The following is a 26,751-nucleotide window of genomic DNA, read 5'->3' on the forward strand; positions in this document are numbered from 1 at the left end:
GAAGAACAATCAGGGCTGTAACATAAATATTTGGAACCATAGCAAAGTTGTGATGAGTAACCCCATGCACCCAACGTGATGTCTGCTCCATCCCCAGTCAGCATCACATAAAGCAGAGTACTAATTGCAGTACTTATCCAGTACATTTCACTTCAATTTATCATCAATTCAGTCTAAATCATATTGCTGCCTGGTAGTGGTGTATTAAGAGAGGAGGGGGCCCATGTGCAGCCTCTGTGCTGGACCCTCCTGTCTATGCAGCGCAGGTGTGAGCAGACAATGACACTGTGCACATGCGTGGGTCTCCAGAAACATGGCTGCCGTGCCATTTTCTTTGTGATTTGTGCGGCGGCAGCACGGTGCTCCGGAGAGGTAAGTATACTAAATGGGTGCAGGGTGTGCTATGCAGGAGCCCCTGGACCCAGATGCCCATATGCGCTGCATACTCTGCCCCCATTCTAGATAGGCCATTGCTGTCTGGGTAAATTTGTTATGAAGCCATAGCGCATTTTTGCCTCTGCTGTCGCTGGGCCCCGTAGCAGTCACATGATTTGCTATGGTTACGGTTAGAGCCGTTAGAACAAGGTGGGTGCTACAAACAGGGCCGTAGCTAGGGTAGTGCGGCCGGTGCCATCGCACAGGGCACCACAGGTCAGGGGGAGCTGTTTGGGCCTTTCAAATTTCTGTTTATTATCATTCTTGCTTGTAGCTTCCTCTTATTTCATCCCCAGCATCTCCTGGCCTCCCCTATCTCTTCCCCATGAGGCCAAGGCCCTCTCTCAGGTGCAGTATATTATGTCCCTATATATATCCCCACCATCTCCTGGCCTCTCCTATCTCTTCCCTGGCCCTTCCCAATGAGGCCATGACCCTCTCTCAGGTGCACTATATTATGTCCCTATTTATCCCCAGCATCTACTGGCCTCCCCTATCTCTTCCCTGGCCCTTCCCCATGAGGCCATGGCCCTCTCTCAGGTGCACTATATTATGTCCCTATTTATCCCCAGCATCTCCTGGCCTCTCCTATCTCTTCCCTGGCCCTTCCCCATGAGGCCATGGCCCTCTCTCAGGTGCACTATATTATGTCCCTATTTATCCCCAGCATCTCCTGGCCTCTCCTATCTCTTCCCTGGCCCTTCCCCATGAGGCCATGGCCCTCTCTCAGGTTCACTATATTGTGTCCCTAGTTATCCCCAGCATCTCCTGGCCTCCCCTATCTCTTCCCTGGCCCTTCCCCATGAGGCCATGGCCCTCTCTCAGGTGCACTATATTATGTCCCTATTTATCCCCAGCATCTACTGGCCTCCCCTATCTCTTCCCTGGCCCTTCCCCATGAGGCCATGGCCCTCTCTCAGGTGCACTATATTATGTCCCTATTTATCCCCAGCATCTCCTGGCCTCTCCTATCTCTTCCCTGGCCCTTCCCCATGAGGCCATGGCCCTCTCTCAGGTTCACTATATTGTGTCCCTAGTTATCCCCAGCATCTCCTGGCCTCTTCTATCTCTTCCCTGGCCCTTCCCCATGAGGCCATGGCCCTCTCTCAGGTGCACTATATTATGTCCCTATTTATCCCCAGCATCTACTGGCCTCCCCTATCTCTTCCCTGGCCCTTCCCCAAGAGGCCATGGCCCTCTCTCAGGTGCACTATATTATGTCCCTATTTATCCCCAGCATCTCCTGGCCTCTCCTATCTCTTCCCTGGCCCTTCCCCATGAGGCCATGGCCCTCTCTCAGGTGCACTATATTATGTCCCTATTTATCCCCAGCATCTCCTGGCCTCTCCTATCTCTTCCCTGGCCCTTCCCCATGAGGCCATGGCCCTCTCTCAGGTTCACTATATTGTGTCCCTAGTTATCCCCAGCATCTCCTGGCCTCTTCTATCTCTTCCCTGGCCCTTCCCCATGAGGCCATGGCCCTCTCTCAGGTGCACTATATTATGTCCCTATTTATCCCCAGCATCTCCTGGCCTCCCCTATCTCTTCCCTGGCCCTTCCCCATGAGGCCATGGCCCTCTCTCAGGTGCACTATATTATGTCCCTATTTATCCCCAGCACCTCCTGGCCTCCCCTATCTCTTCCCTGGCTCTTCCCCATGAAGCCATGGCCCTTTTTTGGGTGAATTATGTCCCTTTGAAAAATGAGGGGGGACCAATGCTCTTTCTGGCACAAGGCACCAAAAAGTCTAGTTACGGCTCTGGCTACAAATACCATGTCTGCTGCAGTCAGTGTCACAGATTGTACAGTAGACATTTCTATACATGTTTCCAATATAGATAGATTTCTTTATAACGTCATTAGTTAAAAATCATAGGGGGGAGAATTACAGCTGGAGTTAGCAAGCTATTAATGCATCAAGTTACTTGAGGACATTTGTCAGCGGAAATGTTTTTAATATTCAGCCAGATGTCTTTTCTATGATGCCCAGCTCGGCACAAAGGACATTTATATATATATATATATATATATATTATCACGTCCTAGCGGTTTGCTGAGGTTCAGCTGCTGTGAGAACAGGCCAGAGGCAACGGACACAGAGCAGTACTGATGTGACCTGTCTGCCTGGCTTATCTTTAGAAAACGCTGTTGGACTGGTGTTCCTAGCGCCGACTGAGAGATTAGCACAAGTCGTGAATGACCCATTTATACAAGAGGGAGGGAACAGTTTCTCGGATATTGAAACTTCTGCAAACAAACATACAGTAAATATCTCGCCCTCCGCTGCATAGCGAATGTAGTAATGGTCACACATCTCCTGACCTGCCCTAGGTATGAAGTGCTGCGGAATATATGTGGGATCTATATAAATATTTTATTAAATAAATATCTCTGACAGTCGTTAAAGACTCTGGAGTTGATTCAGACCCGCTCGCTAAGCTACGAACGCACGCTATGGGTGATTATTGCCCGTCTGCTCATGTGTATGCATCAAAATACGCATGCACGAACCAGTCACTGCGTCCGGGAATCGTGCGCTCGTAGTACACAGACTGGACACTACTTTGAGTGACAGATTGCGCCGTTTATGGGTGGTAACGGGAAAGTGTTTGTGAACGGGGGAGTGGTGCGAATGCAGGCATGTCTGGGCATCAAAACTGAGTTTTATGGGTGTGTATAATTAGCATGGAAGCGTCATTGAATACGTCACTTGGTTGTATTTCAGCCTGCAGTGATCGCAGTGCTTGCGGTGGGGTAGGGTCTACCTCAGGCGCTGCGTGCAGCTCCGATGGATCTCGATGGTTCTGGTTATTCATACACATCCTGGAGATGACGTGTGTTAAGAAAGAAAAGTGGGCGTCTACAGACTGGCGTTCGTTCGCTCTGCTGTCGCTCACTAAGACATAGAGGGCGTCCTTACACCAGACAGTGCCATTGCGGAATTTGCATACCCGGCCCCTGACAGTAGCGAGAGAGCGCAGCTTAGCGTCCGGGTCTGAATCAGCTCCTCTGTGCCACACCACTCCCATAGGGTGTATGAGGACATTGTAATAATTACCCAATTTATCAAGCTCCAAAAAACTGAACGTTGTAATAGCTTGACTGCAGGAACTAATGACATCTTCAGATGGCGCCAGCCCGTTGAGCCTCGATCCTCCCTATAGGAAGCTAGTCCGAATTGTGACGAGGGACTTGGATGCCTTTTCCTCCTCCGGTCTCCTGGGTGCCCAGAGTCTTTAACTCCGGCGCTGGCCGCGCACAGCTCAGTGCGCTACCGGCCCTGGGCGAAGAGGAGGGGGCCCGTGTCGGAGACTGCACATGGGCCCCTTCCTCTCTAGAAATGCCCCTGGTATAAATACTTTGTTGTTGAATTACAGTGTACCTGATAGATCATTTGGGCTATAGAATTCCAGTTACGCCTGTCCTTGGGTTAGGTACGGGATGCCAGCGGTCAGAATCACAATGCCGGCATTTCGACAGGGTTAGGATGCTGACACCTATCGGTAGGTATTCTAAACCTCCCCCTAACCCTCCCTCCCCGATGCCTGAACCCAACCTCCCCCCAGTGCCTAAACCTAACCCTCCCCCCTTAGTGCCTAACCCTCCCTCTAGTGCCTAATCCTAAACCGTAACGCTAACCTACCCCCTAACACGGCTACTTACCTTCGGGATGCCAGCACCGGGATTATGACCGTATCCCCTGCCCGTAGCTTCTCCTCTGTTTAATCATTTCCACCAGATCTGACCTTTTTACCTATCCAGATTCAGATTTTTCCTCTACCTAATATTTCAGCCAGAGGCCATCGCCGGGAGTCTCAGCTACGGAGCCTGTGGGGGAGGAACAGCCGTAGTTCTGCCATTACTTGCATCCACATATAACTGATATAAGACACTTACCTACTCTCCCAGGATGTTCAGGACAATCCCACATTTCAGGGAGCCCGCTCGAGCTCTCGCGTGAGTAGGTTGTCCCACAGTTGTAGCTGTGTAAATTTTGGAGAATGGGGCAAGTACAATATTGAAGCCCCCCTCTCACCAAGCCCTCAATTGTAATCAAATGACCCTAGACAAAGAATTCCCTGCACCTCCCTTCAGCTCTGCATCAGCTCCTCTAGCATAGTTCTAGTAACGGCCCTAGCGTAGGTACAACCCAAGGTCATCCTCCCGGATACAGCCAGTTTTGGGGACTTAATTTATGCAATTCACAGAAAACCCATGTCATCGCCATTCCCGCCCACGTTGCAGAATGCTGCTGATCGGAGCCGCAGTGATGTCATTCAACATATCACACACACCCCCGCACCGTCCACCTGGGGCTCCCCTTCACGGCTGTCGGTAAGTAGATTCTAAGAACCTACCTCACCTATTTAGGAGCTTGTCTAATCCGAGCTTCATCGCACCAGTCCAAGTCCCTGCACATTCCGAGAAGAGCAGAGTGACTGTGGTGAGTGGATGGTGACCCCTAAATTTACTGTGGGGAACAGCAAAACTGTATCTCTTCCACCAAGTATTCAGTAGTATATGCAGGGGCGTATTTATAATGGGTCCTGCACCGCACACCCTGCACCCCTAAAACTTACCTCTCCGGAGTCCCACGTCGGCTCCAGTGTCTGCGCCTGCAAAAACGTCTGGAAAATGACTGCCGCGGTGTTAGGAGACAGTGTGAAAAGTGATAAGAAAGTGATAAGGTGCCAGCCAATCAGCTCCCAACTGTCATCTCACAGGCTGTGTTTGAAAAATGACAGTTGGGAGCTGATTGGCTGGCACCTTATCACTTTCTTATCACTTTTCACACTGTCTCCTAACACTGCTTAGTAAATAGACCCCTTAATACTTTGCTACTGGGACATAGTTACCAAAACTGTTTTGGGTCCAGGTGACCGCCTGGACCCAGAAGAAGAAGCTGGAGTTGCCGGGACAAGACAAGACCCCACTAGACCACCAGGGACCATTTGACGAACGTTCATCATGTTACTATATCTGCATGTTGACACTGATATGATGTATGTTGACAGGATAACTGTCGACCAATCGTACCCAACCCACATTGTGGGCTCTATTTACTACAATCCGCATATTGAATGCGGATTGTAGTGTGATATTACCGAGTGAATTCGCATTGCGAATTCAGGCAATATCACAGGGATTTACTATAAATCCCTTGCAGGGACAGAGCTTGCGATAAAGCTCTGTCCCTGCGGATCCCATCCGCACTCTAGTCGCAGTATTTTCGGAAAAAATACCACAACTAAGAGCCCGCGCATGCGCCGACCGACCACCGCTACTACCCCCCCACCGACGCTAAGCCCCACCCCCGGCGCTAAGCCCCGCCCCCCGCGATCACGGACCCCCGCGATCCCCCCTCCCCCCCGTGACCCCCCCCTCCCTTCATTACACTTACCTGCATCCTCCTGGCCTCCGGTGATCTTTTCCAGGCTTCCCGATCAGGTGATCTCCCATACTGCACTGGGGCCCGATCACCTGATGACCGGGCCCCAGTGTACTATGGGAGACCAGCTGACCAGAGAGGAGCCATCACCGGAGGCCCGATCACCGGTCCCTGGATTCAGGTAAGTGAAAAAAAAAATGTTTAATTTTTTTTTCTTTTTTTTACAGTAATCAGCTTGTGGTCTGCTTAGACCACACAGCTGATTACTGGTACCGGCTCCCGCCTCTGCTCTCCCCATTAGAGCAGAGTGGGAGCCCGGTAACCGGGGGAGACCCTGGATAACGCCACCTCCAGGTGGCATTATTATCACAGGGCTTCCCCCGGTATTTTTTTACAATTTATTTTTAGTAACTTAGGTCGGATCACATTTCCCATTACAATTATGGGAAATGCGATCTGCTTTACAAAAAATAAGTGATACTGGGGGTTGGAGTAGAATTTTACTAATTCTACTCCAATTGCCCTATAGTAACTACAGGTGAAACTAAAATAATGTGAAAAGGGTGTGAAAACACCCTTTTTCACTTTATTTTAGTAAAAATAATGTTAATAAATAGAGCCCTCAGTCACTGTGAAGGCTGCAACCTGGGACACCTAGCAGAGAAGTGCAAACTTACATGTGGCTCTACTGGCTGCCAGTGCCTGCTGGGACTTGTAGTTCTACAACTGCTGGAGAGGAGCAGAGTTGCGTAACTCTGTAATAGTCTACAATTGGGTCTGGCATTGAGCACCAACCTTTATTGCATCCCAGACTGAACCCATGAGCTTGTATCTGAGGACGATGAGAGGAAATAGATAGCATTAGTATGATATACAGTAGGGGTGAGCGGGTTCGGATTTCTGAAATCCGAACCCCCCCGAGCCCCCCCGATCCGAGTCAGATCCGAGTCAGGCTCGACTTTTCCCGCCTGACTCGGATCTGAAATCGAGGCAAAACATCATCATCCCGCCTTCCGGGTCTCGCAGGTTTTGGATCCTATATAAGGTACCCGCGTCGGCACCATTTTCTCACTCGGCTGTGGACAGTGAAGAGGGAGGGTGGGAGTTAGGGCTGGCTGGGCTGTGTAGTGTAGTGCAGAGTAGTGTTGTGCTGTGCTGCGCTGTGCTGCTGTTGTCCACTACTTCAAAGTCCATAGGGGCTGGCTGTGTTGTGCTGTGCTGCTGTTGTTAATAGGGGCTGTGTCCACTACTTCAAAGTCCATAGGGGCTGGCTGGACTGTGTTGTGCAGTCAGTTCTCCATGGGGGCTGTGTCCACTCCAAAGTCCTGTGCAGTGTCCCAGTCCTGTGCTGTAGTGTTGTCCAGGGGGTGCTCTGTCCATCAGGGGTGATCCCCCCAAGTGCTAAAAAAAAAATATTTTCTGTGTTTGTGAATTGTGTGCGCAGTAGCCGCACATGCATCAACAAAGTAGTGCCAAGAGTGCGCCTGTGTCATAAGTAAAGGGCCGGCTGGCTTGACCGTCAAAGGGTGCTGTAACCCCCAAAGTACACTCCAAACCAAATAACAAAATGTTTTTTCTGTGTTTGTGAATTGTGTGCGCAGTAGCCGCACGTGCATCAACAAAGTAGTGCCAAGCGTGCGCCTGTGTCATAAGTAAAGGGCCGGCTGGCTTGACCGTTAAAGGGTGCTGTAACCCCCAAAGTACACTCCAGTCCAAACTAAAAAAAAAAATATTTTCTGTGTTTGTGAATTGTGTGCGCAGTAGCCGCACGTCCTTCAACAAAGTAGTGCCAAGCGTGCGCCTGTGTCATAAGTAGGGGTGTGCACCGGCCACTTTTCGTGTTTTGTGTTTTGGTTTTGGATCTGGATCTTTCTTCGTGTTTTGGATCTGGATTGGTTTTGCCAAAACCACCCTTCCGTGTTTTGGGTTCTGGGTTTTGTGTTTTGGATCTGTATTTTTTTGAAAAATAGCATAAAAACAGCTAAAATCACAGAATTTGTAGGTTTTTCTGCTCCTATGCTATTATTAACCTCAATAACCTTAATTTCCACTCATTTCCAGTCTATTCTGAACACCTCACACCTCACAATAGTGTTTTTATGTCCAAAAGGTTGCACCGAGGTAGCTGGATGACAATGCTAAGCGACACGAGTGGGCGGCACAAACACGTGACCCATCTAGGCGTGATACTGCAGTGGCAGACAGGATGGCAGTTTGAAAAACTAGGCCCCAAACTGTACATAATGCAAAGAAAAAAAAGAGGTGCAAGATGGAATTGTCCTTGGGCCCTCCCACCCACCCTTATGTTGTATAAACAGGACATGCACACTTTAACAAACCAATCATTTCAGCGCCAGGGTCTGCCACACAACTGTGGCTGAAATGATTGGTTTGTTTGGGCCCCCACAAAACAAGCTAGCAATTAATGTGTCCCTGCACAAACTGGCTCTACGGAGGCAAGATGTCATCCTCATCCTCCTCATCCACCGATTCCTCACCCTCTTCAGTGTGTACATCCTCATCCTCACAAAGTATTAACTCGTCCCCACTTGAATCCACCACCACAGGTCCCTCTGTACGTTCTGGAGGCTGGACTCCCTGGAAGAGCTGATAATTAATTTTGATGAACATCATCTTCTCCACATTCTGTGGAAGCAACCTCCTACGCCTTTCGCTGACAAGGTTCCCGGCTGCACTAAACACTCTTTCGGAGTACACACTGGAGGCGGGGCAACTCAGGTAAAATATAGCCTGTTTGTACAGGGGCCTCCAAATTGCCTCTTTTTCCAGCCAGTACAGGTATGGACTGTCTGACATGCCTACATGGATGCTGTCACCAATGTAATCCTCCACCATTCTGTCAATGGTGACAGTATCATATGCAGTAGACATGTCAGAAATTGTTGCCAGGTCCTTCAGTCCGGACCAGATGTCCAAACTTGGTCCTGCCTGCCCTGCATCACTGCCAGCGGGTTGCTTAGGATACCTAAGCTTTTTCCTGGCAGCCCCAGTTGCGGGAGAAAATGAAGAAGGAGCTGTTGACGTGTCATGTTCCGCTTCAGCTGACAGTGTGTTCACCAGCAGGGCTTTGCACCTCTGCAGGCTTGTGTCGGCCGGAAAGAGAGACACCACATAGGCTTTAAACCTAGGATCGAGCACGGTGGCCAAAATGTAGTGGTCTGATTTCAACAGATTGACCACCCTGGAATCCTGGCAAAGCGAATGAAGGGCTTCATCCACAAGTCCCACATGCCGAGCTGAATCGCTCCGTCTTAGCTCCTCCTTCACTTTCTCCAGCTGCTTCTGCAAAAGCCTGATGAGGGGAATGACCTGATTCAAGCTGGCAGTGTCTGAACTGACTTCACGTGTGGCAAGTTCGAAGGGCTGGAGAACCTTGCACAACACGGAAATCATTCTCCACTGCGCTTGAGTCCGGTGCATACCCCCTCCTTTGCCTATGTCATAGGTGGATGTATGGGCTTGAATGGCCTTTTGCTACTCCTCCATCCTCTGAAGCATATAGAGGGTTGAGTTCCACCACGTCACAACCTCTTGCTTCAGGTGATGGCGGAGCAGGTTCAAGAGTGTTTGCTGGTGCTCCAGTCTTCGGCACGCAGTCGCTGAATGGCGAAAGAGGCACAAACACATGACCCATCTAGGCGTGATACTGCAGTGGCAGACAGGATGGCAGTTTGAAAAACTAGGCCCCAAACTGTACATAATGCAAAGAAAAAAAAGAGGTGCAAGATGGAATTGTCCTTGGCCCTCCCACCCACCCTTATGTTTTATAAACAGGACATGCACACTTTAACAAACCAATCATTTCAGCGCCAGGGTCTGCCACACAACTGTGGCTGAAATGATTGGTTCGTTTGGGCCCCCACAAAACAAGCTGGCAATTAATGTGTCCCTGCACAAACTGGCTCTATGGAGGCAAGATGTCATCCTCATCCTCCTCATCCACCGATTCCTCACCCTCTTCAGTGTGTACATCCTCATCCTCACAAAGTATTAACTCGTCCCCACTTGAATCCACCACCACAGGTCCCTCTGTACGTTCTGGAGGCTGGTCTCCCTGGAAGAGCTGATAATTCATTTTGATGAACATCATCTTCTCCACATTCTGTGGAAGCAACCTCCTACGCCTTTCGCTGACAAGGTTCCCGGCTGCACTAAACACTCTTTCGGAGTACACACTGGAGGGGGGGCAACTCAGGTAAAATAGAGCCAGTTTGTACAGGGGCCTCCAAATTGCCTCTTTTTCCTGCCAGTACAGGTATGGACTGTCTGACATGCCTACTTGGATGCTGTCACCGATGTAATCCTCCACCATTCTGTCAATGGTGACAGTATCATATGCAGTAGACATGTCAGAAATTGTTGCCAGGTCCTTCAGTCCGGACCAGGTGTCCAAACTTGGTCCTGCCTGCCCTGCATCACTGCCAGCGGGTTGCTTAGGATACCTAAGTTTTTTCCTGGCAGCCCCAGGTGCGGGAGAAAATGAAGAAGGAGCTATTGACGTGTCACGTTCCACTTCAGCTGATAGTGTGTTCACCAGCAGGTCTTTGCACCTCTGCAGGCTTGTGTCAGCCGGAAAGAGGGACACCACATAGGCTTTAAACCTAGGATCGAGCACAGTGGCCAAAATGTAGTGGTCTGATTTCAACAGATTGACCACCCTGGAATCCTGGCAAAGCGAATGAAGGGCTTCATCCACAAGTCCCACATGCCAAGCGGAATCGCTCTGTCTTAGCTCCTCCTTCACTTTCTCCAGCTGCTTCTGCTAAAGCCTGATGAGGGGAATGACCTGACTCAAGCTGGCAGTGTCTGAACTGACTTCACGTGTGGCAAGTTCGAAGGGCTGGAGAACCTTGCACAACACGGAAATCATTCTCCACTGCGCTTGAGTCAGGTGCATACCCCCTCCTTTGCCTATGTCATAGGTGGATGTATGGGCTTGAATGGCCTTTTGCTGCTCCTCCATCCTCTGAAGCATATAGAGGGTTGAGTTCCACCGCGTCACAACCTCTTTCTTCAGGTAATGGCGGGGCAGGTTCAAAAGTGTTTGCTGGCGCTCCAGTCTTCGGCACGCAGTCGCTGAATGGCGAAAGTGGCCTGAAATTTTTCGGGCCACCCAAAGCGTCTCCTGCACGCCCCTGTCGCTTTTAAGAAAATTCTGCACCACCAAGTTTATTGTGTGAGCAAAACATGGGACGTGCTGGAATTTGCCCAGATGTAATGCCAGCACAATATTGGTGGCGTTGTCAGATATCACAAATCCCCAGGAGAGTCTAAGTGGGGTAAGCCACTGGGCGATGATTTCCCTCAGTTTCTCTAAGAGGTTGTTGGCGGTGTGCCTCTTACTGAAACCGATGATACACAGCGTAGCCTGCCTTGGAACGAGCTGGCATTTCTGAGATGCTGCGACTGGTGACGCTGCTGCTGTTGCTGCGTAAGGTGATACATCTACCCAGTGGGCTGTCACAGTCATATAGTCCTTAGTCTGCCCTGTTCCACTTGTCCACATGTCCGTGGTTAAGTGGACATTGGGTACAACGGCATTTTTCAGGACACTGAGGACACTTTTTCTGACGTTTCTGTACAGTCTCGGTATCGCCTGCCTAGTGAAGTGGAATCTAGATGGGATTTGGAACCGGGGACACACTACCTCCAGCAATTGTCTAAATCCCACTGCACTAATGGCGGATACCGGACGCATGTCTAACACCAACATAGCAGTCAAGGCCTCAGTTATACGTTTTGCTTCAGGATGACTGCTGTCGTACTTCATCCTCCTCGCTAAGGACTGTTGGAGGGTCAATTGTTTAGTAAAAGTAGTGGTGTTCCTACTTCCTCTCTGGGATGATGAACGACTCCCAGCAGCAGCAACAGCAGCAGCGGCAGCAGGAGGCGTAGCAATGCAGGATCCTCCGAAGGAATCCTGGATAGGAGAGTCAGTCATGCCAGTGACATGGCCTGCAGGACTACTTCCGATCCTGACTAAGGAGGAAATTGATGAGGAGGGAGTTGACGGTGTGGTTTGCAGGCGCTTGGATACAACAGGACAACAGGATTTAGGTGTCCCTGGACTGCTTACGGTCTTAGCCAAAGTTTCTGAACTTGACAGTAACTTATTATGAACGCGCTGCAGGTGCCGTATAAGGGAGGATATTCCTAGGTGGTTAACGTCCCTACCCCTACTTATTCCACCTTTACATAAGGTACATATGGCAAGACAGTTGTTGTCCGGATTTGGATAGAAATATTGCCAGACCAAAGAGGTGGAATGTTTGGTCTTCTGCCCAGGCATGACCGTGATGGGCTTTTTCATCCCACGGACAACAACTGTCTCCCCTGGAGCCTGATTTAAAAAAACCACATCACCATCAGAGTCCTCCTCTCCAACTTCCTCCTCAGCGCCAGCTACACCAGTATCCTCATCCTGTTGTACTTCAACAGTGACATCTTCAATTTGCATATCAACAAGTGGACTGTGGGTGCTCCTTTCAGCACTTGCAGGGGGCGTGCAAATGGTGGAAAGAGCCACCTCTTCCCGTCCAGTGCTGGGAAGGTCAGGCATAGCAACCACCACCACACTTGGACTCTCCTTGGGGATTTGTGATATCTTCTTAGAAAGCACAGATCTTCGCTGTGCTTTTGCCAGCTTAACTCTTTTGATTTTTTTAATGGGAGGAGGGCTTCCATCGTCATGTGAAGCTGAACCACTAGTCATGAACATACTAGGGATCGACCTTAGCCGTTCCTTGCCACTCCGTGTCGTAAATGGCATATTGGCAAGTTTACGTTTCTCTTCAGCTGATTTAAATGTTTTTTTCAAGGTAATTTTCCTGAACTTTGTCATTTGGGATTGTATGTGCCCTCTATTATGACATTGGGCATCGGTCTTGGCAGACGACGTTGATGGCATGTTATCGTCTATGTCATGACTAGTGGCAGCAGCTTCAGCACTAGGAGGAAGTGGTTCTTGATCTTTCTCTATTTTATTTTTATCGGAGAAAGTTTGGTCCTCCATTTATTTTATATCGATTTGATATATACGTGCGGCTAAACACAGAAAATATTTTTTTATTTTTGCTGGAGAGTAGTGCACTTTGTGGGTTACACCAGCCTTTAAGAAATGAGCCAGCCGCACGACACAGGCGCACGCTTGGCGCTGCTCCTTTGTTGATGCACGTGCGGCTACTGCGCACACAATTCACAAACACAGAAAATTAATTTTTTTTTGGTTTGGACTGGAGTGTACTTTGGGGGTTACAGCACCCTTAACGGTCAAGCCAGCCGGCCCTTTACTTATGACACAGGCGCAAGCTTGGCACTACTTTGTTGATGCCCGTGCAGCTACTGTGCACACAATTCACAAACACAGAAAATAATATTTTTTTGGGTTTGGACTGGAGTGTACTTTGAGGGTTACAGCACCCTTTAACGGTCAAGCCAGCCGGCCCTTTACTTATGACACAGGCGTACGCTTGGCACTACTTTGTTGATGCACGTGCGGCTACTGCGCACACAATTCACAAACACAGAAAATAATTTTTTTTTTGGTTTGGACTGGAGTGTACTTTGGGGGTTACAGCACCCTTTAACGGTCAAGCCAGCCGGCCCTTTACTTATGACACAGGCACACGCTTGGCACTACTTTGTTGATGCCCGTGCGGCTACTGCGCACACAATTCACAAACACAGAAAATATATATTTTTTTGGTTTGGACTGGAGTGTACTTTGGGGGTTACAGCACCCTTTAACGGTCAAGCAAGCCGGGTCTTTACTTATGACACAGGCGCACGCTTGGCACTACTTTGTTGATGCACGTGCGGCTACTGCGCACACAATTCACAAACACAGAAAATATATATTTTTTTGGTTTGGACTGGAGTGTACTTTGGGGGTTACAGCACCCTTTAAAGGTAAAGCCAGCCGGCCCTTTACTTATGACACAGGCGCACGCTTGGCACTACTTTGTTGATGCACGTGTGGCTACTGCGCACACAATTCACAAACACAGAAAATATATATTTTTTTGGTTTGGACTGGAGTGTACTTTGGTGGTTACAGCACCCTTTAACGGTCAAGCCAGCCGGCCCTTTACTTATGACACAGGCGCACGCTTGGCACTACTTTGTTGATGCACGTGCGGCTACTGCGCACACAATTCACAAACACAGAAAATATATATTTTTTTGGTTTGGACTGGAGTGTACTTTGGGGGTTACAGCACCCTTTAACGGTCAAGCCAGCCGGCCCTTTACTTATGACACAGGCGCACGCTTGGCCCTACTTAGTTGATGCACGTGCGGCTACTGCGCACACAATTCACAAACACAGAAATTAAATTTTTTTTTGGTTTGGACTGGAGTGTACTTTGGGGGTTACAGCACACTTTAATGGTCAAGCCAGCCGGCCCTTTACTTATGACACAGGCGCACGCTTGGCACTACTTTGTTGATGCACGTGCGGCTACTGCGCACACAATTCACAAACACAGAAAATAATTTTTTTTTTGGTTTGGACTGGAGTGTACTTTGGGGGTTACAGCACCCTTTAACGGTCAAGCCAGCCGGCCCTTTACTTATGACACAGGCGCACGCTTGGCACTACTTTGTTGATGCACGTGCGGCTACTGCGCACACAATTCACAAACACAGAAAATATATATTTTTTTGGTTTGGACTGGAGTGTACTTTGGGGGTTACAGCACCCTTTAACGGTCAAGCCAGCCGGCCCTTTACTTATGACACAGGCGCACGCTTGGCACTACTTTGTTGATGCACGTGCGGCTACTGTGCACACAATTCACAAACACAGAAAATATATATTTTTTTGGTTTGGACTGGAGTGTACTTTGGGGGTTACAGCACCCTTTAACGGTAAAGCCAGCCGGCCCTTTACTTATGACACAGGCGCACGCTTGGCCCTACTTAGTTGATGCACGTGCGGCTACTGCGCACACAATTCACAAACACAGAAAATAATTTTTTTTTTGGTTTGGACTGGAGTGTACTTTGTGGGTTACAGCACCCTTTAACGGTCAAGCCAGCCGGCCCTTTACTTATGACACAGGCGCACTCTTGGCACTACTTTGTTGATGCACGTGCGGCTACTGCGCACACAATTCACAAACACAGAAAATAATTTTTTTTTGGTTTGGACTGGAGTGTACTTTCGGGGGTTACAACACCCTTTAACGGTCAAGCCATCCGGCCCTTTACTTATGACACAGGCGCACGCTTGGCTCTACTTTGTTGATGCACGTGCGGCTACTGCGCACACAATTCACAAACACAGAAAATAATTTTTTTTTTGGTTTGGACTGGAGTGTACTTTCGGGGGTTACAGCACCCTTAACGGTGAAGCAAGCCGGCCCTTTACTTATGACACAGGCGCACGCTTGGCACTACTTTGTTGATGCACGTGCGGCTACTGCGCACACAATTCACAAACACAGAAAATAATTTTTCTTTTGGTTTGGACTGGAGTGTACTTTCGGGGGTTACAGCACCCTTAACGGTCAAGCCAGCCGGCCCTTTACTTATGACACAGGCGCACGCTTGGCACTACTTTGTTGATGCACGTGCGGCTACTGCGCACACAATTCACAAACACAGAAAATAATTTTTTTTTGGTTTGGACTGGAGTGTACTTTCGGGGGTTACAGCACCCTTTAACGGTCAAGCCAGCCGGCCCTTTACTTATGACACAGGCGCACGCTTGGCACTACTTTGTTGATGCACGTGCGGCTACTGCGCACACAGTTCACAAACACAGAAAATATATTATTTTTTTAGCACTTGGGGGGAGCGCCCCTGATGGACAGAGCACCCCCTGGACAACACTACAGCTCTCCTTTAGGACTGGGACACTGCACAGGACTTTGGAGTGGACACAGCCCCTATGGAGAACTGACTGCACAACACAGTCCAGCCAGCCCCTATGGACTTTGAAGTAGTGGACACAGCCCCTATTAACAACAGCAGCACAGCACAACACAGCCAGCCCCTATGGACTTTGAAGTAGTGGACAACAGCAGCACTACACTACACTACACTACACAGCCCTAACTCCCACCCTCCCTCTTCACTGTCCACAGCCGAGTGAGAAAATCGCACCGACGCGGGTACCTTATATAGGATCCAAAACCCGCGAGACTCGGAAGGCGGGATGATGACGTTTTGCCTCGATTTCAGATCCGAGTCAGGCGGGAAAAGTCGAGCCTGACTCGGATCGGACTCGGATCGGGGGGGCTCGGGGGGGTTCGGATTTTAGAAATCCGAACCCGCTCACCCCTAGTCATAAGTAAAGGGCCGGCTGGCTTGACCGTTAAAGGGTGCTGTAACCCCCAAAGTACACTCCAGTCCAAACCAAAAAAAAAATATTTTCTGTGTTTGTGAATTGTGTGCGCAGTAGCCGCACGTGCATCAACAAAGTAGTGCCAAGCGTGCGCCTGTGTCATAAGTAAAGGGCCGGCTGGCTTGACCGTTAAAGGGTGCTGTAACCCCCAAAGTACACTCCAAACCAAAAAAAAAAATATTTTCTGTGTTTGTGAATTGTGTGCGCAGTAGCCGCACGTGCATCAACAAAGTAGTGTCAAGCGTGCGCCTGTGTCATAAGTAAAGGGCCGGCTGGCTTGACCGTTAAAGGGTGCTGTAACCCCCAAAGTACACTCCAAACCAAAAAAAAAATTATTTTCTGTGTTTGTGAATTGTGTGCGCAGTAGCCGCACGTGCATCAACAAAGTAGTGCCAAGCGTGCGCCTGTGTCATAAGTAAAGGGCCGGCTGGCTTGACCGTTAAAGGGTGCTGTAACCCCCAAAGTACACTCCAAACCAAAAAAATATATATTTTCTGTGTTTAGCCGCACATATATATCAAATCGATATAACATAAATGGAGGACCAAACTTTCTCCGATAAAAATAAAATAGAGAAAGATCAAGAACCACTTCCTCTTAGTGCTGAAGCTGCTGCCACTAGTCATGACATAGACGATAACATGCCATCAACATCGTCTGCCAAGGCCGATGCCCAATGTCATAATAGAGGGCACATACAATCCCAAATGACAAAGTTCAGGAAAATTACCTTGAAAAAAACATTTAAATCAGCTGAAGAGAAACGTAAACTTGCCAATATGCCATTTACGACACGGAGTGGCAAGGAACGGCTAAGGTCGATCCCTAGTATGTTCATGACTAATGGTTCAGCTTCACATGACGATGGAAGCCCTCCTCCCACTAAAAAAATCAAAAGTGTTAAGCTGGCAATAGCACAGCGAAGAACTGTGCTTTCTAAGAAGATATCACAAATCCCCAAGGAGAGTCCAAGTGTGGTGGTGGTTACGATGCCTGACCTTCACAGCACTGGACGGGAAGAGGTGGCTCTTTCCACCATTTGCACGCCCCCTGCAAGTGCTGAAAGGAGCACCCACAGTCCACTTGCTGATATGCAAATTGAAGATGTCACTGTTGAAGTACAACAGGATGAGGATACTGGTGTAGCTGGCGCTGAGGAGGAAGTTGGCGAGGAGGATTCTGATGGTGATGTGGTTTGTTTAAATCAGGCTCCGGGGGAGACAGTTGCTGTCCGTGGGATGAAAAAGCCCATCACGGTCATGCCTGGGCAGAAGACCAAACATTCCACCTCTTTGGTCTGGCAATATTTCTATCCAAATCCGGACAACAACTGTCTTGCCATATGTACCATATGTAAAGGTGAAATAAGTTGGGGTAGGGACGTCAACCACCTAGGAACATCCTCCCTTATACGGCACCTGCAGCGCATTCATAAAAAGTTACTGTCAAGTTCAGAAACTTTGGCTAAGACTGTAAGCAGTCCAGGGACACCTAAATCCCGTTTCCTGTTGTATCCAAGCGCCTGCAAACCACACCGTCACACTCCCTCCTCGTCAATTTCCTCCTTAGTCAGGATCGGAAGTAGTCCTGCAGGCCATGTCACTGGCATGACTGACTCTCCTATCCGGGATTCCTCCGGAGGATCCTGTATTGCTACGCCTACTGCTGCCGCTGCTGCTGTTGCTGCTGCTGGGAGTCGTTCATCATCCCAGAGAGGAAGTAGGAACACCACTACTTTTACTAAACAATTGACCCTCCAACAGTCCTTAGCGAGGAGGATGAAGTACGACAGCAGTCATCCTGAAGCAAAATGTATAACTGAGGCCTTGACTGCTATGTTGGTGTTAGACGTGCGTCCGGTATCCGCCATTAGTGCAGTGGGATTTAGACAATTGATGGAGGTAGTGTGTCCCCGGTTCCAAATCCCGTCTAGATTCCACTTCACTAGGCAGGCAATACCGAGACTGTACAGAAACGTCAGAAAAAGTGTCCTCAGTGTCCTGAAAAATGCCGTTGTACACAATGTCCACTTAACCACGGACATGTGGACAAGTGGAACAGGGCAGACTAAGGACTATATGACTGTGACAGCCCACTGAGTAGATGTATCACCTTACACAGCAACAGCAGCAGCGTCACCAGTAGCAGCATCTCAGAAACGCCAGCTCGTTCCAAGGCAGGCTACGCTGTGTATCACCGGTTTCAGTAAGAGGCACACCGCCGACAACCTCTTAGAGAAACTGAGGGAAATCTTCGCCCAGTGGCTTACCCCACTTAGACTCTCCTGGGGATTTGTGATATCTGACAACGCCAACAATATTGTGCGGGCATTACATCTGGGCAAATTCCAGCACATCCCATGTTTTGCTCACACAATAAACTTGGTGGTGCAGAATTTTCTGAAAAGCGACAGGGGCGTACAGGAGACGCTTTGGGTGGCCCGAAAAATTTCTGGCCACTTTCGCCATTCAGTGACTGCGTGCCGAAGACTGGAGCGCCAGCAAACACTCTTGAACCTGCCCCGCCATCACCTGAAGCAAGAGGTTGTGACGCGGTGGAACTCAACCCTCTATATGCTTCAGAGGATGGAGGAGCAGCAAAAGACCATACAAGCCTATACATCCACCTATGATATAGGCAAAGGAGGGGGCATGCACCTGACTCAAGTGCAGTGGAGAATGATTTCCGGGTTGTGCAAGGTTCTCCAGCCCTTCGAACTTGCCACACGTGAAGTCACTTCAGACACTGCCAGCTTGAGTCAGGTCATTCCCCTCATCAGGCTTTTGCAGAAGCAGCTGGAGAAAGTGAAGGAGGAGCTAAGACGGAGCGATTCCGCTCGGCATGTGGGACTTGTGGATGAAGCCCTTCATTCGCTTTGCCAGGATTCCAGGGTGGTCAATCTGTTGAAATCAGTCCACTACATTTTCGCCACCGTGCTCGATCCTAGGTTTAAAGCCTATGTGGTGTCTCTCTTTCCGGCCAACACAAGCCTGCAGAGGTGCAAAGACCTGCTGGTGAACACACTGTCAAATGAAGCGGAACGTGACACGTCAACAGCTCCTTCTTATTTTCTCCCGCAACTGGGGCTGCCAGGAAAAAACTTAGGTATCCTAAGCAACCCGCTGGCGGTGATGCAGGGCAGGCAGGACCAAGTTTGGACATCTGGTCCGGACTGAAGGACCTGGCAACAATTTCTGACATGTCTACTGTCACTGCATATGATACTGTCACCATTGACAGAATGGTGGAGGATTACATCGGTGACAGCATCCAAGTAGGCATGTCAGACAGTCCATACCTGTACTGGCAGGAAAAAGAGGCAATTTGGAGGCCCCTGTACAAACTGGCTCTATTTTACCTGAGTTGCCCCCCCTCCAGTGTTTACTCCGAAAGAGTGTTTAGTGCAGCCGGGAACCTTGTCAGCGAAAGGCGTAGTAGGTTGCTTCCACAGAATGTGGAGAAGATGATGTTCATCAAAATGAATTATCAGCTCTTCCAGGGAGACCAGCCTCCAGAACGTACAGAGGGACCTGTGGTGGTGGATTCCAGTGGGGACGAGTTAATACTCTGTGAGGATGAGGATGTACACACTGAAGAGGGTGAGGAATCGGTGGATGAGGAGGATGAGGATGACATCTTGCCTCCGTAGAGCCAGTTTGTGCAGGGACAGATTAATTGCCAGCTTGTTTTGTGGGGGCCCAAACGAACCAATCATTTCAGCCACAGTTGTGTGGCAGACCCTGGCGCTGAAATGATTGGTTTGTTAAAGTGTGCATGTCCTGTTTATACAACTTAAGGGTGGGTGGGAGGGCCCAAGGACAATTCCATCTTGCACCTCTTTTTTTTCTTTGCATTATGTAGTTTGGGGCCTAGTTTTTCAAACTGCCATCCTGTCTGCCACTGCAGTGTCACTCCTAGATGGGTCACGTGTTTGTGCCGCCCACTCGTGTCGCTTAGCATAGTCATCCAGCTACCTTGGTGCAACCTTTTGGACATAAAAACACTATTGTGAGGTGTGAGGTGTTCAGAATAGACTGGAAATGAGTGGAAATTAAGGTTATTGAGGTTAATAATAGCATAGGAGCAGAAAAACCTACAAATTCTGTGATTTTAGCTGTTTTTATGCTTTTTTTCAAAAAAATACAGATCCAAAACACAAAACCCAGAACCCAAAACACGGAAGGGTGGTTTTGGCAAAACCAATCCAGATCCAAAACCAAAACACGAAAAGTGGCCGGTGCACACCCCTAATATACAGTAATCAGGACATACAGTAGATGAATCCCTTTGCACATGTCAGTACTTTCATTACAGGATCTATATGAGCAACTCATACATTTTAACTGTTTAGCTCAATTTCTAGGTCATTGCTGTTATAATCCCACCTCACCTCTGTAATATAAAGAGAGTAAATCGGTGTTTATAGAAAATATTAGAGTATTGAAAGTGCAGCACATACTGTATCTTGTTTGCATCACAATGACTCACATAAACATTCTGTACGATGAATAATCCCTCCCACTATGCCACACAATCACCGCGCACATTATCCCCCTGTGTGGCCAAGCGCTGAAGGCAGCGTGGCTCCCAATGGCAACGCGGCTCTTTTCTTTTAGGATCGCAAATCCACAAAGCGACAATGTGTGGTCTTTTCTTTACTCTGGATGTTGCGCAATTTTGCTAAACAATCTCCTTTTTATCCTCCCACACACGTCAACGCACGGCTGGCTTCATTTCCATTCATTCACACATTGCACCAGCAATCATTTACAGACCGATAGATTTATAAGTAACACTCCATTTCACTTTATTATTCTGTCAGTCTTTAATAGAGCATAGATGATGGACAGCATGGTGGTCAGTATTGCTGTCTCACAACACTGTGAACCGGTGTTCAAATATAACCAGGATGCTATTTATGTGATATTCTCCCCGTTCCACTGACTTGTCCGGGTTCTGGTGACATGTTTAGCTTTAAAGTGAATTCATCCCAGAGCTCTTATGCCTGTGATAGGAAATTAAATCATAGTCTTCACTGGGGCATGGAATGGTATGGGTAATTACAGACTCTATTGTAGGGTACTGCATAAAATGTTGTGCTATATATTATATAAATAATGGGTAATTATGATATCTTATCCTGCTTTAAAAGTATGTGTGTGCATATGCATATATATATATATATATACACACACACACAGTGTGTGCTGAATATGTACGAAAATATATATGTATATATTAGGGGTGAGCGGGTTCGGATTTCTGAAATCCGAACCCCCCCGAGCCCCCCCGATCCGAGTCCGATCCGAGTCAGGCTCGACTTTTCCCGCCTGACTCGGATCTGACATCGAGGCAAAACGTCATCATCCCGCCTTCCGAGTCTCGCGGGTTTTGGATCCTATATAAGGTACCCGCGTCGGCGCCATTTTCTCACTCGGCTGTGGACAGTGAAGAGGGAGGGTGGGAGTTAGTGCTGTGTAGTGTAGTGTAGTGTAGTGCTGCTGTTGTCCACTACTTCAAAGTCCATAGGGGCTGGCTGTGTTGTGCTGTGCTGCTGTTGTTAATAGGGGCTGTGTCCACTACTTCAAAGTCCATAGGGGCTGGCTGGACTGTGTTGTGCAGTCAGTTCCAAAGTCCTGTGCAGTGTCCCAGTCCTAAAGGGGTGCTGTAGTGTTGTCCAGGGGGTGCTCTGTCCATCAGGGGTGCTCCCCCCAAGTGCTAAAAAAATAATATATTTTCTGTGTTTGTGAATTGTGTGCGCAGTAGCCGCACGTGCATCAACAAAGTAGTGCCAAGCGTGCGCCTGTGTCATAAGTAAAGGGCCGGCTGGCTTGACCGTTAAGGGTGCTGTAACCCCCGAAAGTACACTCCAGTCCAAACCAAAAAAAAAATTATTTTCTGTGTTTGTGAATTGTGTGCGCAGTAGCCGCACGTGCATCAACAAAGTAGTGCCAAGCGTGCGCCTGTGTCATAAGTAAAGGGCCGGCTGGCTTGACCGTTAAGGGTGCTGTAACCCCCGAAAGTACACTCCAGTCCAAACCAAAAAAAAAATTATTTTCTGTGTTTGTGAATTGTGTGCGCAGTAGCCGCACGTGCATCAACAAAGTAGTGCCAAGCGTGCGCCTGTGTCATAAGTAAAGGGCCGGCTGGCTTGACCGTTAAAGGGTGCTGTAACCCCCGAAAGTACACTCCAGTCCAAACCAAAAAAAAATTATTTTCTGTGTTTGTTAATTGTGTGCGCAGTAGCCGCACGTGCATCAACAAAGTAGTGCCAAGCATGCGCCTGTGTCATAAGTAAAGGGCCGGCTGGCTTGACCGTTAAGGGTGCTGTAACCCCCGAAAGTACACTCCAGTCCAAACCTAAAAAAAAATTATTTTCTGTGTTTGTGAATTGTGTGCGCAGTAGCCGCACGTGCATCAACAAAGTAGTGCCAAGAGTGCCCCTGTGTCATAAGTAAAGGGCCGGCTGGCTTGACCGTTAAAGGGTGCTGTAACCCCCGAAAGTACACTCCAGTCCAAACCAAAAAAAAATTATTTTCTGTGTTTGTGAATTGTGTGCGCAGTAGCCGCACGTGCATCAACAAAGTAGTGCCAAGCGTGCGCCTGTGTCATAAGTAAAGGGCCGGCTGGCTTGACCGTTAAAGGGTGCTGTAACCCCCGAAAGTACACTCCAGTCCAAACCTAAAAAAAAATTATTTTCTGTGTTTGTGAATTGTGTGCGCAGTAGCCGCACGTGCATCAACAAAGTAGTGCCAAGAGTGCGCCTGTGTCATAAGTAAAGGGCCGGCTGGCTTGACCGTTAAAGGGTGCTGTAACCCACAAAGTACACTCCAGTCCGAACCAAAAAAAAATTTATTTTCTGTGTTTAGCCGCACGTATATATCAAATCGATATAACATAAATGGAGGACCAAACTTTCTCCGATAAAAATAAAATAGAGAAAGATCAAGAACCACTTCCTCCTAGTGCTGAAGCTGCTGCCACTAGTCATGACATAGACGATAACATGCCATCAACGTCGTCTGCCAAGGCCGATGCCCAATGTCATAGTAGAGGGCACATACAATCCCAAATGGCAAAGTTCAGGAAAATGACCTTGAAAAAGACATTTAAATCAGCTGAAGAGAAACGTAAACTTGCCAATATGCCATTTACGACACGGAGTGGCAAGGAACGGCTAAGGTCGATCCCTAGTATGTTCATGACTAGTGGTTCAGCTTCACATGACGATGGAAGCACTCCTCCCACTAAAAAAATCAAAAGAGTTAAGCTGGCAAAAGCACAGCGAAGAACTGTGCTTTCTAAGAAGATATCACAAACCCCAAAGAGAGTCCAAGTGTGGTGGTGGTTGCGATGCCTGACCTTCCCAGCACTGGACGGGAAGAGGTGGCTCTTTCCACCATTTGCACGCCCCCTGCAAGTGCTGAAAGGAGCACCCACAGTCCACTTGCTGATATGCAAATTGAAGATGTCACTGTTGAAGTACAACAGGATGAGGATACTGGTGTAGCTGGCGCTGAGGAGGAAGTTGGCGAGGAGGATTCTGATGGTGATGTGGTTTGTTTAAATCAGGCTCCGGGGGAGACAGTTGTTGTCCGTGGGATGAAAAAGCCCATCACGGTCATGCCTGGGCAGAAGACCAAACATTCCACCTCTTTGGTCTGGCAATATTTCTATCCAAATCCGGACAACAACTGTCTTGCCATATGTACCATATGTAAAGGTGAAATAAGTAGGGGTAGGGACGTCAACCACCTAGGAACATCCTCCCTTATACGGCACCTGCAGCGCGTTCATAAAAAGTTACTGTCAAGTTCAGAAACTTTGGCTCAGACCGTAAGCAGTCCAGGGACACCTAAATCCCGTTGTCCTGTTGTATCCAAGCGCCTGCAAACCACACCGTCAACTCCCTCCTCGTCAATTTCCTCCTTAGTCAGGATCGGAAGTAGTCCTGCAGGCCATATCACTGGCATGACTGACTCTCCTATCCGGGATTCCTCCGGAGGATCCTGCATTGCTACGCCTACTGCTGCCGCTGCTGCTGTTGCTGCTGCTGCTGGGAGTCGTTCATCATCCCAGAGAGGAAGTAGGAACACCACTACTTTTACTAAACAATTGACCCTCCAACAGTCCTTAGCGAGGAGGATGAAGTACGACAGCAGTCATCCTGAAGCAAAATGTATAACTGAGGCCTTGACTGCTATGTTGGTGTTAGACGTGCGTCCGGTATCCGCCATTAGTGCAGTGGGATTTAGACAATTGATGGAGGTAGTGTGTCCCCGGTTCCAAATCCCGTCTAGATTCCACTTCACTAGGCAGGCGATACCGAGACTGTACAGAAACGTCAGAAAAAGTGTCCTCAGTGTCCTGAAAAATGCCGTTGTACACAATGTCCACTTAACCACGGACATGTGGACAAGTGGAACAGGGCAGACTAAGGACTATATGACTGTGACAGCCCACTGGGTAGATGTATCACCTTACGCAGCAACAGCAGCAGCGTCACCAGTAGCAGCATCTCAGAAACGCCAGCTCGTTACAAGGCAGGCTACGCTGTGTATCACCGGTTTCAGTAAGAGGCACACCGCCGACAACCTCTTAGAGAAACTGAGGGAAATCATCGCCCAGTGGCTTACCCCACTTAGACTCTCCTGGGGATTTGTGATATCTGACAACGCCACCAATATTGTGCGGGCATTACATCTGGGCAAATTCCAGCACGTCCCATGTTTTGCTCACACAATAAACTTGGTGGTGCAGAATTTTCTGAAAAGCGACAGGGGCGTGCAGGAGACGCTTTGGGTGGCCCGAAAAATTTCTGGCCACTTTCGCCATTCAGCGACTGCGTGCCGAAGACTGGAGCGCCAGCAAACACTCTTGAACCTGCCCCGCCATCACCTGAAGCAAGAGGTTGTGACGCGGTGGAACTCAACCCTCTATATGCTTCAGAGGATGGAGGAGCAGCAAAAGGCCATACAAGCCTATACATCCACCTATGACATAGGCAAAGGAGGGGGTATGCACCTGACTCAAGCGCAGTGGAGAATGATTTCCGTGTTGTGCAAGGTTCTTCAGCCCTTCGAACTTGCCACACGTGAAGTCAGTTCAGACACTGCCAGCTTGAGTCAGGTCATTCCCCTCATCAGGCTTTTGCAGAAGCAGCTGGAGAAAGTGAAGGAGGAGCTAAGACGGAGCGATTCCGCTCGGCATGTGGGACTTGTGGATGAAGCCCTTCATTCGCTTTGCCAGGATTCCAGGGTGGTCAATCTGTTGAAATCAGACCACTACATTTTGGCCACCGTGCTCGATCCTAGGTTTAAAGCCTATGTGGTGTCTCTCTTTCCGGCCGACACAAGCCTGCAGAGGTGCAAAGACCTGCTGGTGAACACACTGTCAGCTGAAGCGGAACGTGACACGTCAACGGCTCCTTCTTCATTTTCTCCCGCAACTGGGGCTGCCAGGAAAAAACTTAGGTATCCTAAGCAACCCGCTGGCGGTGATGCAGGGCAGGCAGGACCAAGTTTGGACATCTGGTCCGGACTGAAGGACCTGGCAACAATTTCTGACATGTCTACTGTCACTGCATATGATACTGTCACCATTGACAGAATGGTGGAGGATTACATCGGTGACAGCATCCAAGTAGGCATGTCAGACAGTCCATACCTGTACTGGCAGGAAAAAGAGGCAATTTGGAGGCCCCTGTACAAACTGGCTCTATTTTACCTGAGTTGCCCCCCCTCCAGTGTGTACTCCGAAAGAGTGTTTAGTGCAGCCGGGAACCTTGTCAGCGAAAGGCGTAGGAGGTTGCTTCCACAGAATGTGGAGAAGATGATGTTCATCAAAATGAATTATCAGCTCTTCCAGGGAGACCAGCCTCCAGAAGGTACAGAGGGACCTGTGGTGGTGGATTCAAGTGGGGACGAGTTAATACTTTGTGAGGATGAGGATGTACACACTGAAGAGGGTGAGGAATCGGTGGATGAGGAGGATGAGGATGACATCTTGCCTCCGTAGAGCCAGTTTGTGCAGGGACACATTAATTGCCAGCTTGTTTTGTGGGGGCCCAAACGAACCAATCATTTCAGCCACAGTTGTGTGGCAGACCCTGGCGCTGAAATGATTGATTTGTTAAAGTGTGCATGTCCTGTTTATACAACATAAGGGTGGATGGGAGGGCCCAAGGACAATTCCATCTTGCACCTCTTTTTTTCTTTGCATTATGTACAGTTTGGGGCCTAGTTTTTCTAACTGCCATCCTGCCTGCCACTGCAGTGTCACTCCTAGATGGGTCACGTGTTTGTGCCGCCCACTCGTGTCGCTTAGCATAGTCATCCAGCTACCTCGGTGCAACCTTTTGGACATAAAAACACTATTGTGAGGTGTGAGGTGTTCAGAATAGACTGGAAATGAGTGGAAATTAAGGTTATTGAGGTTAATAATAGCATAGGAGCAGAAAAACCTACAAATTCTGTGATTTTAGCTGTTTTTATGCTTTTTTTCAAAAAAATACAGATCCAAAACACAAAACCCAGAACCCAAAACACGGAAGGGTGGT

The sequence above is a fragment of the Taudactylus pleione genome, unplaced genomic scaffold, assembly GCF_031769625.1.
Source record: "Taudactylus pleione unplaced genomic scaffold, aTauple2 ptg000008l, whole genome shotgun sequence".
Classification (NCBI taxonomy): domain Eukaryota; kingdom Metazoa; phylum Chordata; class Amphibia; order Anura; family Myobatrachidae; genus Taudactylus; species Taudactylus pleione.